Below are 14,011 nucleotides of genomic sequence, written 5' to 3'. Positions count from 1 at the left end.
TAAGCAATGAGCAGACGTTGTGAGTTGCTTTTGGAAATGTTGCATTTCTGTTTACTCTGCTTATAAACGAAATAGCATGCAGTTGATTTCCAACATAGCTTAAAGAAAACTCTTGTTATGAGTCAGCTGGAAAACATCTACCACATTATCTTTTAAGTATGAAGTTTAAAAAAAAAAGGAGAAAGAGCACCAGAAAAAAAAACTTGTTCTTGTTTTCCCAAATAATCACATTTTCACCTCTTCAGTCATTAAATGTTAACATGTGGCCTCATGTTCAGCTCAATATGTCTAATAGAATTAAAAGATTCAGATTTAAAAAGGCCAAGCTAAATTACACATTTGCAGCCTCCAGTAAACCCAGTGCAAATAGAATGATTTCTGCAGGAGAATGACGGTGATCAAAACAGCAGCCACGGCCTTTTCAAGCCCAGACCCTAGAAGCTTGCATTAACACTGTCTGCAAGAGGGATCTGACAGGTACCCAGCACACAGCTGCTGCAGTGGAATCAGACACTCCAATTACACCAAGCCCTTAAGTGCCACCTTATCATTACCTCAATTAACTAAACAGCACTCAAATATACACAAGCCAGAGTTAAAGCCAGCAAGAAGCAGCTTGCTCAGGCACAACTGAATAAGTACTTGCAAAATCACTGGAGAAGACTGGGTTTGCATTCCCTCTGTAAATTGTCATTCCACAGTTCAGGAGTGACTATGTCAGAATAAAAAAAGAGTAATACTCAAACAAAATGTCTCAAAAAACCTACTGTAAATCATTATAATGTTCTGACCTCATAACTAAATACAAAACCAATGTTAGTGAACCCAGAATTTGTACTGTAGTGGTGCTTTGTTTTTAGGGTAGAAAAATATCAAAATATTAGATATTATTAAATATTATATATTAAATATGGAAATATTTTTAGCCTACAGTAGCAAACAAACTGTAAACTTGTTATGCTTAGGACCTTTCATTTATCAGAAGTGCTGTGAAGTGCTTTTCTTGTTGAGAAAAAAAATGGACTGATGTTTTACAGGGCTGTCTCAGGGGACAAACGAATTCCTTGCAACACACATTTGCAAAGCTAGATCCAAAAAGCCCAGTTAAAACCTGGAAACGGGGCAGAAATAGACTGCAAACAGAGGAATATAGGAAAGGTTACAAATGAGAGGAAGCTAATTGATCCAACAATCTCACCCCAGTTGCTCTGTGAGGGATCTAAGGAAAATGTGCTCTAAGAACTCTGGCTAGCAGGCTTGTTCCTGACAGTTCAGGTCAGAAATCAAAAGCCACTTTTTTTCCCCACACACAACAGAGAGAGAGAGACAGAATCCAACTCCTCCTGGCCATGTGAATATAGTGAATATAGATTTTTTCAGAAACCCTGCGACAGATTTCTAAAACAATTAAGGGATTAGAAACCAAATCTTCCCTGCATTCATCCTCTGAGTAAATAAAATCAACGTCTCTGTCTTTAATTATATTTTTAATTAAATTATTTAAAAATACAGCAATATTTTTTGTTAAAGAAAATGCACTGGAATTAGTAGAGAGACAATGAGATACAAGAGCTGCACTAGGTCTGTTTTTCTTTCAGTAAAAGGAAGATGAAAAGTGTTCGACATACCACAAGGAAAAGCTGTGAGACTGTGGGACATAAGTTCTTGAAAAACATTTTTGTTTTCAAAAATAACTCTTTTTCTGTCCACTAGCCTTCCACTGCCTTAAACGTCACTTGAGAAAAAGTACATTGTCAAAGCTGAGAACTGAGACATCCTCTTCTGGGAGAGCTTTCACAATTATCTTCTTAGCTGTCTCAGTGCTGAAAGGGCTCTTCCCTTTCAGATATGAAAGAGTTTATGCAGCTAGGAAGTCACAGGCCTGACTCATGGGTCAGGGAAGAGTGTGCTGCTGTAGATAAAGCTGCCTTTGAGGTAGCAGGCTCCAGTGTAAATAAGGTTCTTGTGATAGCCCTGTGCACAGGGCCTGGGACTCCATGCATCAGGCCTGATCCGCAGACTGCAAGAGAAGCTCTGACCTCTAGACCGTATTGAACATTTGGCCTAAGACAGTGCCCACACATAGCAATGCCATACTGACCATCTGACTGCTGCTGAATACGGGTGGGCTTGAAGTCAGCCAACCGGATAAATTCAGAGAAGGAATGTAGAAGGCTAAGAAAAAAAATGTTAATCTTAACACAGCTCTTCACTATTTTAGTGAAGTCCAAAGCACATATCAACGTGAGGAGTCCCACTGCAGCCTAACCACACTGCATACACCTTTGTGTGTTTTGGGCTCCACAGAAGGACAGGTTTAACAAAAATACTCTTCCAGCTTAAACTGGTTTTCAAAGTTTGAGCTGTTACAGTAGGAGGCAGAGCTCAGTGGGATTGGTTTTTTGCTGTTTATATAGTGTGTGAATCATGGTCTAAAAACGAAAACTGCTACTTAGAGAAATACATTTTAAAAAAAACAATTAGCCTTCTACTTAGATTCAGAAAGTAGTCTTTTTCGCAGAGGGGTTTGTTTCCTGGGCTGCTCTCAGCAAACACACTGACTACACACTGTGCAAGGGCGTTTTATACAAGCAAACAACCATTTTACTTTAAACAAAGACTGCATGTATCTCTACCTCAGAGGAAACAGTGTCTGGACATGCTTTGTGCCTCTGTTTAATATTGTCTTGTTCAACTTCAGACTAGGACAGAGAGCACCCCACTAACAAAGAACAACTGCCTTCTGTACAATAAGCCTGACATGTGCTCGTTGTGCAAGACTTCCAACAAAATCTCCACTGTCTTGGACTAAGGGACATGCCACGCAATCTCGAAATCATCCTGCTCTGCCCCACAATTCACTCCAGTTCAGAGCCTACAGACAGCACCATGCTTTCTGAATCCATCACCCATCCTCCTTACAAAGAAACCTGTGGCCTCCCTTCATGTCACCACAATGCTACAGCAAGAGACAAAAGACTACCCAGAGGCAGGGGGAAAGCTGTATCTTTTGTAACTGAAGAGAAGAGCAGCATTCTTCTCAGGAAAAAATTACAATTTCGAAACTTTGCCTCAAATACAAGACAGCCAAGAGGCTACTGCAGTGGTCAGGGGCTGTAAAACCAGCTCCCATACTGCAGAGCCCTAAGCATCTTACTCTACACCTCTGTGCCACATTCCTCACATGACACATCAAACTGTTGTCCTCCCATCAGTGACTTTCTATAGTGTTGAAACTGCAATTCTCTCATTAATCCCTTCGATTGCAGTGTCAATTAAACACCATCAGAACAATCAGAGCATTTAAACACAAATAATGCAAAAAATCACTTGACCAGTTTCTTTGCACAGTATTAGAAACAAATAAATCTTTGATGTAATCTAGTTCACTATGTGGATCGTACACACATAACTGCTGTTACTAAACATAAGTGTTGACATGAAACTTTGGATCCATATTAAAAGCAAGTGAATAAATAGGAAGCAGAATTGATTTCCTAATCTCCATAATGGTCAGCATGACAGCTCTGAGAGCTGATTCATCTCAAGTACCAATTTGTATGTATGGTAAAACTATACAATGCACAAGTAAGAACTCACTTACAATATGGTGTTAAATTCTGGTTAACATAGTACAAAATAACTCTCTGAAGCACTGTAAACAGGAAATAGACACATAATGAATTCCTGGTAAAAAAGGAATATCATATACAGTACACAAAAACTTAAGAAACATAGTTAAATCTTGAACTGCCAAAGGATTTGAGCTAAGAAATCCAAAATCCAAAAATACAGATACTTTAAACCTTGAGGGAACATGCACTGGATGGGACACCAGTCTATTACAGGGATGCACATGGGAGCCCAAGTGAAAACTGAAGGGTAGATGGAATTGGCATTGAAAACAGGAGGCACATCACTACACAAAGAGTTGTGGAAGTCTGGAACAATCTCCCAGTCCAGCTGTTGATCCCAGTCCAATGCAGAGCTTGAGCTGGTCTTGTGAGCCAAATGAGCTAGACATTCATAACCACATAGCACATGTAAAAAGAACGTTTCACATGGAAAAATGAAAAGCCTACTAAAAAAATTGCTCACTCTAGTTATTTGCATTATATATGATTCCTTAATTATATATATTTTAAGCATGCTTGAAGTATTTCCCTTAACATTGTATTTTTTCTGCAGGAAAAAAAATGCGTATTTTATTACAGCTCTTAACTGTAGAAACAGAAAACTTCCATGCTTGAAACCAGATGCAAATTATTTTAAATACAGTTCATGGCAAAAGGCTACATTGTTGTATGGGGTTTGTATAAACAATTTGATTTACAGTATCTGCATAACACTCTTTTGTGATAAACTACATTAACCACCAGAGAATGCACAGTTGTCACCAGTGTAGTGTGTTGATCCAATTATTCATAAAAGAAAATACATTTTGAAATCCTGGTGTCCTGGCCAAACTTCCCCCTAGCCTTTACCAATCATGGCCTCCTAATACTCCCCATCAATGAATTGGATTCATCACTCTGTTCACCTCCCCTATGGTAGCTGGTGTGTAGTGAGTGTTCTGTCGCACTATGGCTGCGTTCAGATCATCCAGGTGGGGCTGCACATTGGTGGTGGTGGAGGAGAGTCTCCATTACCTGTAATGCTCTTTTCAGTGGAGTGTCCCGAAAAGCGCTATATAAGTGTAAGAAATTATTATTAAATGTCTACTCCATTTGCAATTGCCATTAACAGCTTGTTTAGTTGAGTGTACCTAGAGTTCAGAATATAGGAAGAACTCTGTAGGTCTTGCTAGGACAAGAAATCTAATCTAGTTCTTTGTTAAACAGGGGCCTACATCCCTGGTCCTGGAGGTCCCCAGTCCTGTTCATCTTACTTTACCAGTTATTTATCATGCCACAGCATGGTGGCACAGTGATCAGCATTGCTGCCTCGCAGCACTGAGGCCCTGAGGTCAATTCCAAACCTGGGGTGCTATCAATGGAGTGGAAGTTGTATGTTCTCCCTGTGCTCATGTACTGGAGGTTTCCTCCAGGTGAAATCATAGACATAGTGGAAGGTTTATTGGAACTCTAGGATAACTGGACCTGTAAATGTGTGCGTGTCAGTGTGTGGATTGACATCCCATCTAGGGTGTGCCCATTTCTTGCTAGGATAGGATCGAGCTCCCCCACAACCCTCTACTAGACAAAGTGACTAGAAGATGGATGGATATAACTCAGTTAAGAGAAACCTCATCATTGAGGGCTTTTGGCTGACTTTTTTCATCCAAATGAGCTCTAATTGAATTGTATAACCTGTTTACTTGGTCACAGTAAAAACATTGCTGACCTTTAGAAATTGGTGATTTAATAGTGCCCTATAAACTCTGCTGGGCTGAGACCATCTAGGAACAGTGCAGGAGACCCACCATTAAATATTAAATAATAATCCTGCAGCTTCAATACCTTGGCACTATTTTTTAATTGTAAATTAACTTGGACCGCCAATACAAAGGCAAGGTATTCAAAGGTGCAGTAAAGGTTGTATTTCTTCAAGAACATAAGGAGTTGTAAATGTAGAAAACACAATATTGACAATTTTGAATTCACAATATCCTAACCTTCTGTATTTAGAGCTGGTAAGGTGCCTTGTCCTTTTACATCAAAACTAAGGTCTGGTGGCAAGATTTCTGGTGCATCCTGGGACTCAATAACAAGGTCTAACGGAACCACATATTGTTAATCTTGCACATAAAATCTTAGCCAATCTCTCTCACCCTATCTTTTGAGAATGTTGTATGCTTTCCTACCCTCTGGGAAGAGATACCAGATCCCCCCGCATGAAGATTAAGAGAGCGTTTACTTATTTTTTACCTAAAAGCATTCAATTGTTGAACAATGAAAAGATAGTTTTCGGGGTACGGATCTTTTTAGAATTGTTTGTTTTCTGAACACCTTACCTGCTTATTGTCTGTTTATTGGCCTTTATAGTACTTGAAGAGTTCTGATTGAGAAATGTTGTTTTGCACTATGGTATTGTACTGTTGTTGTATAGTATTATTGTGAAATATGTTATATGTTATTAGCTCTTGATATACAAGACAAATTCCCTCAGGGGCAATAAAGGTTTTTAATTCATTAGCTACAGCATCAGTTTTAACATGATGAAAACCATGTGCATGAATTGCTATTAGTTTCAATAGCAATCACAGTTCACATATTATAAAAACAATGTCTTTGGCTGTCAGAATTGTCCTTCATCAACAAGTTGTTTACCTCATGCAAAACAAAGCAGCCTCATTCAAACTCTTAAGGTTCACTAGTGTCATTTGTAGAATTAAAAGAGGAGAAATAAATCCTAACCCAATGTATTGCGTACAAATACATTCTCTCTTCCTAAAGTAACGATTCCTGTAGCCCTTACGGGGCATGTGATGGCAAACCTGACTCTTTCTAAGTGCTACCCTTTCACTACTACTCAAGACCATCCCAGACATGCTCTACACCACCATGGATGGGCAAATCACAACCTTGATCATCTCCTAGTTTTATAGCAGGCAAAATGGAAAAGTAACCTCAAACTTCACTAGTACAAAACATGAACATCTTAGCTGTACAAAAAAGGTATTATAGTTGACATGAGTTATCTCAGTGATGAAGAATTTCAAATTTCTCAGAAGGCTATGGTCCATCTCCACAGTTGTGCAACTACAGTGAAGAGAGAAATACCCACGACAATGACATTGGACAAAGGATGGTACATGCAGTGTGTGACCAACCTCAGGCAACGACATTCATTTTTAATATACCATATGCACCTAGCACAGCTAACAAAAGGGAGTTGATAAAACATAACAACGAAGCTTGCGTTTAGCAACTGAGTTCAGCCTTAGGAGAAGAATGAGCGAAGTCCTACTCCTTAAGGCAGGAGCAAATTTCCTCCACAGACTCTGGCTAACGGAACAAGCCAAGAAGTGGATGTATCCGCCTCCGAGAGCAATACACCTCACTCAAGAGGGAAATAACAGATTCTTTTAGCAGCTATTAGCCTTAAGCCGGCAGCCAAATTATCTAATAAGCTTCCTAGAACGACCACAGCTGTGTGGCTGTCATCCAACACACTGCTATCGGATGCAGTGAACTTCTTCAGTTTGGGATATCGTACCCTAATTAGCTTCAGCAACAGATCAGCGAAACTCCACATACTGTATTGTTAGCAGCAATAAAGCGTACGAAAACACACGTGAGAGTAGCACAAGTCTTCCAGGCAGCTTGATGTACAGTATCTCTCCTATAAGCATCAGTTTCCCCTTACCTCTAAGCAACACAGTAAAGTGTGACTGACCACTCGCATGCCTCTTGTTCACAGTGAGGTCAGTTTTTCAGTGAATATTTCGAGACAGCACCAAACGTTGCTTTGCTCTCCTTCCTCTTGCGTGACTCAGAATATCCACAAAGTACTTAGCTACGGATACTGTTATTATTTGTAAACGAATTATTTATTTTCTTCTCGCGTTTCGCGGACCGCCCTCCGAGATCAGTTTTCACGATGTGGCGCTGAAAGGGTTTCTGGAGAGCGAACTTGTTCGCCCGATTCATTAGCAGCCAGGGCTCTTTGGAAGTTTCACAGGAACCAGTTCGGTGCCGTGGCCGCCTCCTTGTGGGCGCTGATCCGGATTGGGAAGCGCGACTGTCAGTCAGCTCTCCCTGCCTCCTCCTACGCGGAGAGAAACAAACTGCAGTTCAATTTGGACACACAGAATAACAAGATTTTTTATCAGCTGCAGTTAAGAAAACTGTTGAGATCTTGCATATTTAGCAAACAATCCCGCCTCCTGTTGTTTTTACTTATTTTTGGTCCGTGTTTTCAGTGGTTTATTGAAATCATATCCAAAATCCGACACCTTATTAAGTGTTTATTTCTTTATTGTTTTACAAATAAAACTACCGATGTGAATTTCCGAGATTTTAGGTGAATATGCTCATCTCATAGCTATAATGTAGCGTTGGTACGTTTCGCAAAACTGAAAGGTCGGTATTATGCTATTATAAGATGTTTCATCTTGCCAAAAATGAAAATTCATCAAACCTTAGACAATGATATTTTTTTATTTTTTATCAAAATGAATCATATCAAATCTTATTGGCGCAAATCCTAACAGTTAATTATACTTTCTTTAAAGTTGCATAAATTGCAAAGGATCCCAAAGAGGAAACCCACTTTATCCACCTCTGAACGCGCGACAGCAATTCTGCGCCTGCAGCCATACTTCACACTTAGGTGGAGAGGTGAGAAAAGGCTTCGCCGTTTGGTTACTAGTGGTATACTCAGTAACGATGACAATGATCCCAGTTTAAGAAGTTATTTTAAATTACAATTAGGCTCCGCATTATAGCTGCTAAGAGGAAACTTAATTGACCGCGCCTGTCATGAGGAAACCGTGTGATTTGTTATGACACTTGCTTTCAGGCACTGAGTGGGTTTCCTAAATACTTTAAAACACTTTCATGTGAATGGTCTATAAGCATTGATTATAAACAGGATCTTTTTTAGAGAGCTGACTGGTGGGTATCCTGTCACAGGAAATGTTTTCATATTCCAAGTTATAGAGGTCTGTGTATCTTAAAAGCCAAGGGAGAAGATGAAAGAGAAACAGTGCTGAGCAAAATGTGATCCTGTGTGTGTTGGAAACTGTCTGACTGGCCCTGAGACAGTGTGTGGTAACAAGCTGCTTCTGTACTAACAGCCAGCACCATGTTTATCTATCACCAGGGAGGAATGTACAGTCTTCAAGTTTTTGTTCCATCTTACAACCAACCTAGCAGCTTCTCCTAGTTCATCAGGAGGTGGTTTCTAGGAATAAACCTAGAAAACCTACAGACACAGTGGTCCACCAAGCGCAGAACTCCTCATAATTGGTCCATAGCAAAGAGGCTTTCTGCTGGAGGACAAAGTTAAAGAAAGGGGCCCATGGAACAGGCACCAGAGTTTTCCAGTTATAGTTCTAGTAGAACTCTGAATTACACCTTTGAACAAATTATTTGGGAATCAAACCTATTTAGCCCTCTTTCCAAACCTTATGTTGCCAGTTATTTCAAAGTATCAATAAAACATACACAGGATCATGGCCCTCTAGGATGAAGTTAGTCAACACTGATTTAAAAATAAAAAAACACAAACCTGACTACAAGTCCAGTAGCTCTTAGAGTCAGGAATGTACAGAGGTGCTAATTAATTACCTTGACTGATCAAGGATAGCTCAGGGTGAAGCCAGTGTCAAATGATACCACAGCACCTGAGGTAACCTGAATTCTAACTGTCAGCTTTCAATATAGAGAATAACATGTCCAGATGAGCCACTTTTCTGATCAATTCATTTAAATGAAAGTGAGAAGTAGATGCTGACAGTGTGCCTTTCAAAGCAAATGTGCTTTCTAATAGCCCATGCTAAGATCTGTTGTCTTCCCAAGTGGCATTCATTTTCTAATTGTTTCATAGTGCAGCACTCAGCAGCCCTTTAAGCTGGATCAAAACCCACTTTGGGAACTGAGAGAAGGTAGTTCAGGTCAACGGTTGCTCCACTCAGGGTTCAGCTGTGCTCAGAACAGGTGTTGCCAGGGCCAGGACCTATAATCCAGTAATTTAGATGTTCATACAAGTTGTGGTGGACAGATGTTCGTACAAGACCTACCAAGAGTCAGCTGAGTATTCCAGCTGAATTAAAAGCCATATCTCCAATCACGAAAACAAAGGCTGCACTTTATCTCGCCAGGAGTGGAAGGAATGTCCTTTTTTTGGTAGTCAGGAAGCTCCAAAGACTGCCCTCGACACGCTCCTTCTTCCCAGAACTCCTAGCAGTGCTTGTGCCGCGGCCTGCAGCAGCTCGGTGTGGACAGGCCAAGGGGCAGGTTTGGTTTTCACTGTGAAATCAGAAAAAAACAGCTGAAAATTGAGAGAAACTCGCCTGTGTCACCGTAGCGCTGCTGAGATGCCTGCAAGAGGCAAAAGAGGGAGGATTTCTGGGGATGTTCAGGAGGTGGAGGGGGTCTGTCTGTATTCTAGTTCACGGGTGCCCAAATCCAGTCCTGAGGAGCTGCAGTCCAGCATGTTTGATAGCAGCACCTTAAGACCTCAGAAAACCATGTAAACCAATAGTTAGTTCAGGTAGGTTGTGAAAGGCTGAGCTGTATTGAAAATATGCAGAGTTGGCCTTTAGGGCTGGACATGCTTAACCCTGACCAAGTCAATACAATATAGATATAAGCAGCACTAGCCTAAAGTAGGGCAGTGGTTTTCACTTCTGCCTTGCAGAGCTGCGGTCCTGGGTTCAATTTCTGGGATGCTATCTGTGTGGAGTTTGTACGTTCTCTCTGTGTTATGCCACGCCCCCGGAGGACTCGTCATTCCACCTTGCATTCCAGTACAGTTCACAATTAGCTCATTTACCCTGCCTATTTAATGCTGCTTCACACTCTCCCCTGTGATCAGTATTAGGGTTTTTCCTGGTTAGAGCTACTTCAACTTTTTGTAATTACTTACTACTTGGTTTTTGGCTTCCTGATTCTGGTTTGTTCTCCGACTAAGTCTCCTGGTTTTGTTTTGGTACTTTGGTTATCGTTCTGGCTTCCTCACAGCTTACGGCTCCTCTCCTGGTTTTGTACTTTTGCACCTGTTTGTTTACTTTCGGCTTTTGGACCTCAGACTGTTATATCGACTGCACCTCTGGAAATTGTCCTGGTTTTCCTGCAAAGGGTCCTCATTAATATTTTCAAATACTCTGTGTTCGCATGGGTTTCCTCAAAGGGCAGTTTCCTTCCAAAGTCCAGAGATATGCTGGTTGTTTCAATGGCTTCTGGGAAAACTGTCCTTGGCATGAGTGTGTGCATGTTTGAACTTGAACTTGAACTTTATTGCCATATGTAACCGGTACTGGTACAATGGAATTCTTACTTACAGAAAGTCTCTCGATTGTAAAACAAGTGTAAAAAACAAGACAAAGTGCAAACAGTGCATCAAGACAATGTACAAACAAACAATAGACAATGTGCAAGTAAACATGTAGACAGTTTGAATGTAAACAATACAGACGTGTAAACAATAACTGGAGATGTGCAATAGGTAAGAAATCATAAAGAGGTAGATGGTGATGGTGTAGGTGTGGTCCGAGGGGGATGGCTAAATGTGTTCGCCAGTCTCACTGCTTGTGGATACACTGTTTGTGTCTGTGTGTGCCCGTTAATGGACTGACATCCCATTTAGAGTGTATCCCACCTTGTCCTTAGTGCTTCCCAGGACAGCATCCTGATATAGCAGTTAGAATGTAGATGGATGGAAAGTGTTAAGAAAGAGCTCGACATGAAATGCCCAAGTAGTGAAAACGTAAAAAAACACATACATTATATACTGTATTTCTCCTCAGAAATTCCAAATGAGTATAGCTGTGCCCCAAGAGAGCGATGATGAGCAAATACTGCAGTCTGGGTCTGAATCATGTTCAGCAAAAGTACAAGATCCCTCAAAATACATACAAAAAAAACATGATAAAACATTTGGAAAATATCCCAGTGTTATGGAGTCTTTCAAATCCTAGCACATCAAGGAGCAAAAAACAGCAAATGAGACATCACAGCATTTACTCAAGCTGCTGAATAAAATAAATCCATTTAAAAAACAAGCTGGATTTTTCAGGGAGTTTCCAGTTCCATGTACCACCGGGAGAACAGCTGAATTCCACTTCATCGGAGAGCTGGCAGTGCGCTTGACCAGAAGATGAAATCACTGCTGGCTTGTTTCTCTCCCTCATCCCTGACAGGATCATGGAAAACACAGCCCATCGGACCTCCCGTTGTTTATTCTGTTTTCACGAATCAATACGGAGCAGTCTGTGGGATTCAGCTCCGCATTGAGAAAACTGCCATTCCGCATGACCTCATCACCGGCCGGGGGAGCACACGAGCAGGACGTGAGTCCAGAAAGCTTTCAGGAGAAATTCATCAGGCAAGCGTGTCAGTGTCACACTTTGGTGAGCTGGAGCTGAAATTTAAGTTAAGCTCCAGTTCAGCAGTGTTTAATTCTAGTACTTCTCACTCTAAAGAGTGAGAAGCACTGGTCTTCAAACGCCTTTGATTTGTAGGCATATCATATATCCATTCATCTATTTTCTAACCGGTTTATCAGATTCAGGGTCATGGGAAAGCTGGAGCCTATCCTGGCAATCAACGGGTGCAAGGCAGGATACTCCTTGGACTGGGTGCCAGTCTATCCAAGACCAATTTTCCCAGTATCCAATTATCCTACAAGTATGCCTTTGGACTGTGGGAGGAAACCAGAGCACCCAGCAAAACCCACACAAACAGAGGGAGATCATACAAACTCAGACTCAGACTGGAATTGAACCCTGGGCCTCAGTACTGCAAGCAAACCACTGCACCACCATGCCACCCATATATCATTTGATCGAAATCAGGGGTGGTTTTCCTTGACACCTCGATTCTGTGCCGTAACAGGACGTTCCACTGACTACTGATTTGATTCTTCATTGCTTAAGTAATGCATGTCTTTTCAGATCACTCAGATAATTAAGTATTGGCTAGACCAAAGACTTGCAATGTCCTAGAAGGCTGCTCCCCACTGTTTTAAATGGTGCTTTAAGTCAATGTCCTTATCTCCTTGTTCTGGAGAGCCACTGGGTTTTTGGATTTAAATTCCACATGAAAGCTTAATGACCTAATTAAGAAAATGATTTACTTCTAGTGGTACATTATCACTCTTTCCACACCTTTAGCTATTGAAGAGTTTCAGTTCTCTTCAACAGTCCTGTTGATCTTCTACATCGCCTTACATCATCCTATTTAAAGATCAGAAATGTTTGTGAGTTATTGTTCAGTGAAGGAATTAATTTGTTCAATTATGGGGACTCTAATGTTTGTGAATGGTATTCCAATTTTTAGTTTAGAAACTGAGAATGTGATGGTGATCTACCGTGTAAAACCTGCTGCATAGGGGCTCTTCAGGAGCAGGGCTGAAGAATATGCATGACAGCCTACTGCACCAGGATAGAGAATGACACTGCTGATGCCAGCTTTACACAGTTTTCCTTACAGCAGGGAAAGACACACATAAAACCTGAAGGATGGGCAGGGGACATCAGTTTCTAACGAGGATGTTGTTGGAATTGGTGTGGGGCCACTGTGAGAAAGGTAAAGAACATAAGAAAGGTTGTAAAACAGAGGAGGTCATTCAGCCCAATTGGTATACACAATGATCTTATCCGTATATTTCTTAAAAGAAGCAGGGATTTCAGCTTGGAGAAGATTGTTCCAGACTCGCACAACCCAAAGGGTTGTTCTTGAAACTGGGGTTTTTGACTGTTTGAAAAGACAGGTCACAGTGGAAGTACTGGGGTTGAGGGGCACTAAGCCAACATTTCCTATAACATTACATAAGAAATCAAGGGTCCTGTTCTTAACTGCTCCAGGGATGTTGATCCCAGCTCTGGAGAGAACATTCTTGAAACAATCTGCAGAGCATCTTTTTCAATCCATCTATAACAGCCTCTTGTTGAAGCCACTTTGGAATATTGTGGATATTAATCCTGGAGTTGGGTTTAGAATACAGGTTAGGTAACAGACTGGTCTGTCTGGATTCTTTCTTCCCTAAATTAAGAATCATCTAGAAACATGTTATGTTTCCTTGTCATCAGCGTGGTGACACGCTGTGTCAAGTTTCGCCCAATTGTTGTCAGGAGGATGACTCATCATGTATGGGTTAACCTGTTGTGATAAATGTCACCGCATGGTTTACAGTACACTGCTGTCTTTAAACATGACAAAGACAAACATGACAAAGTCACACTGGGAAAAACAAAATTTATTTTTGTTAAAAATACATTCATACATACATATTACAGACTGTCACATATATTTCTGTCCATTTTCTAAACACTTCTCCCAGTCAAGCGTTGCAGGGGAGCCGGAGCCTATCCCAGAAAGCAACAGGCACGAGGCAGGTACACCCT

General features: G+C 40.9%; 1 protein-coding gene across 1 annotated transcript in view; it reads right to left on the bottom strand.

The window, feature by feature from the left end:
* dennd2c (DENN/MADD domain containing 2C) overlaps nt 1–7,641 on the bottom strand; it is a 47,743-nt gene extending 40,102 nt beyond the window's left edge. The window contains exon 1 of the mRNA XM_069190295.1: nt 7,309–7,641. The gene's annotated coding sequence lies outside the window, so the exon portion shown is untranslated. The remainder of the gene's footprint in view (nt 1–7,308) is intronic.
* Nucleotides 7,642–14,011: the final 6,370 nt, after the last annotated feature.

This window comes from Lepisosteus oculatus, chromosome 5, assembly GCF_040954835.1.
Source record: "Lepisosteus oculatus isolate fLepOcu1 chromosome 5, fLepOcu1.hap2, whole genome shotgun sequence".
NCBI lineage: Eukaryota > Metazoa > Chordata > Actinopteri > Semionotiformes > Lepisosteidae > Lepisosteus > Lepisosteus oculatus.
Note: the sequence above shows the minus strand (reverse complement) of the source record. Positions and strands in the feature narration are given on the sequence as shown.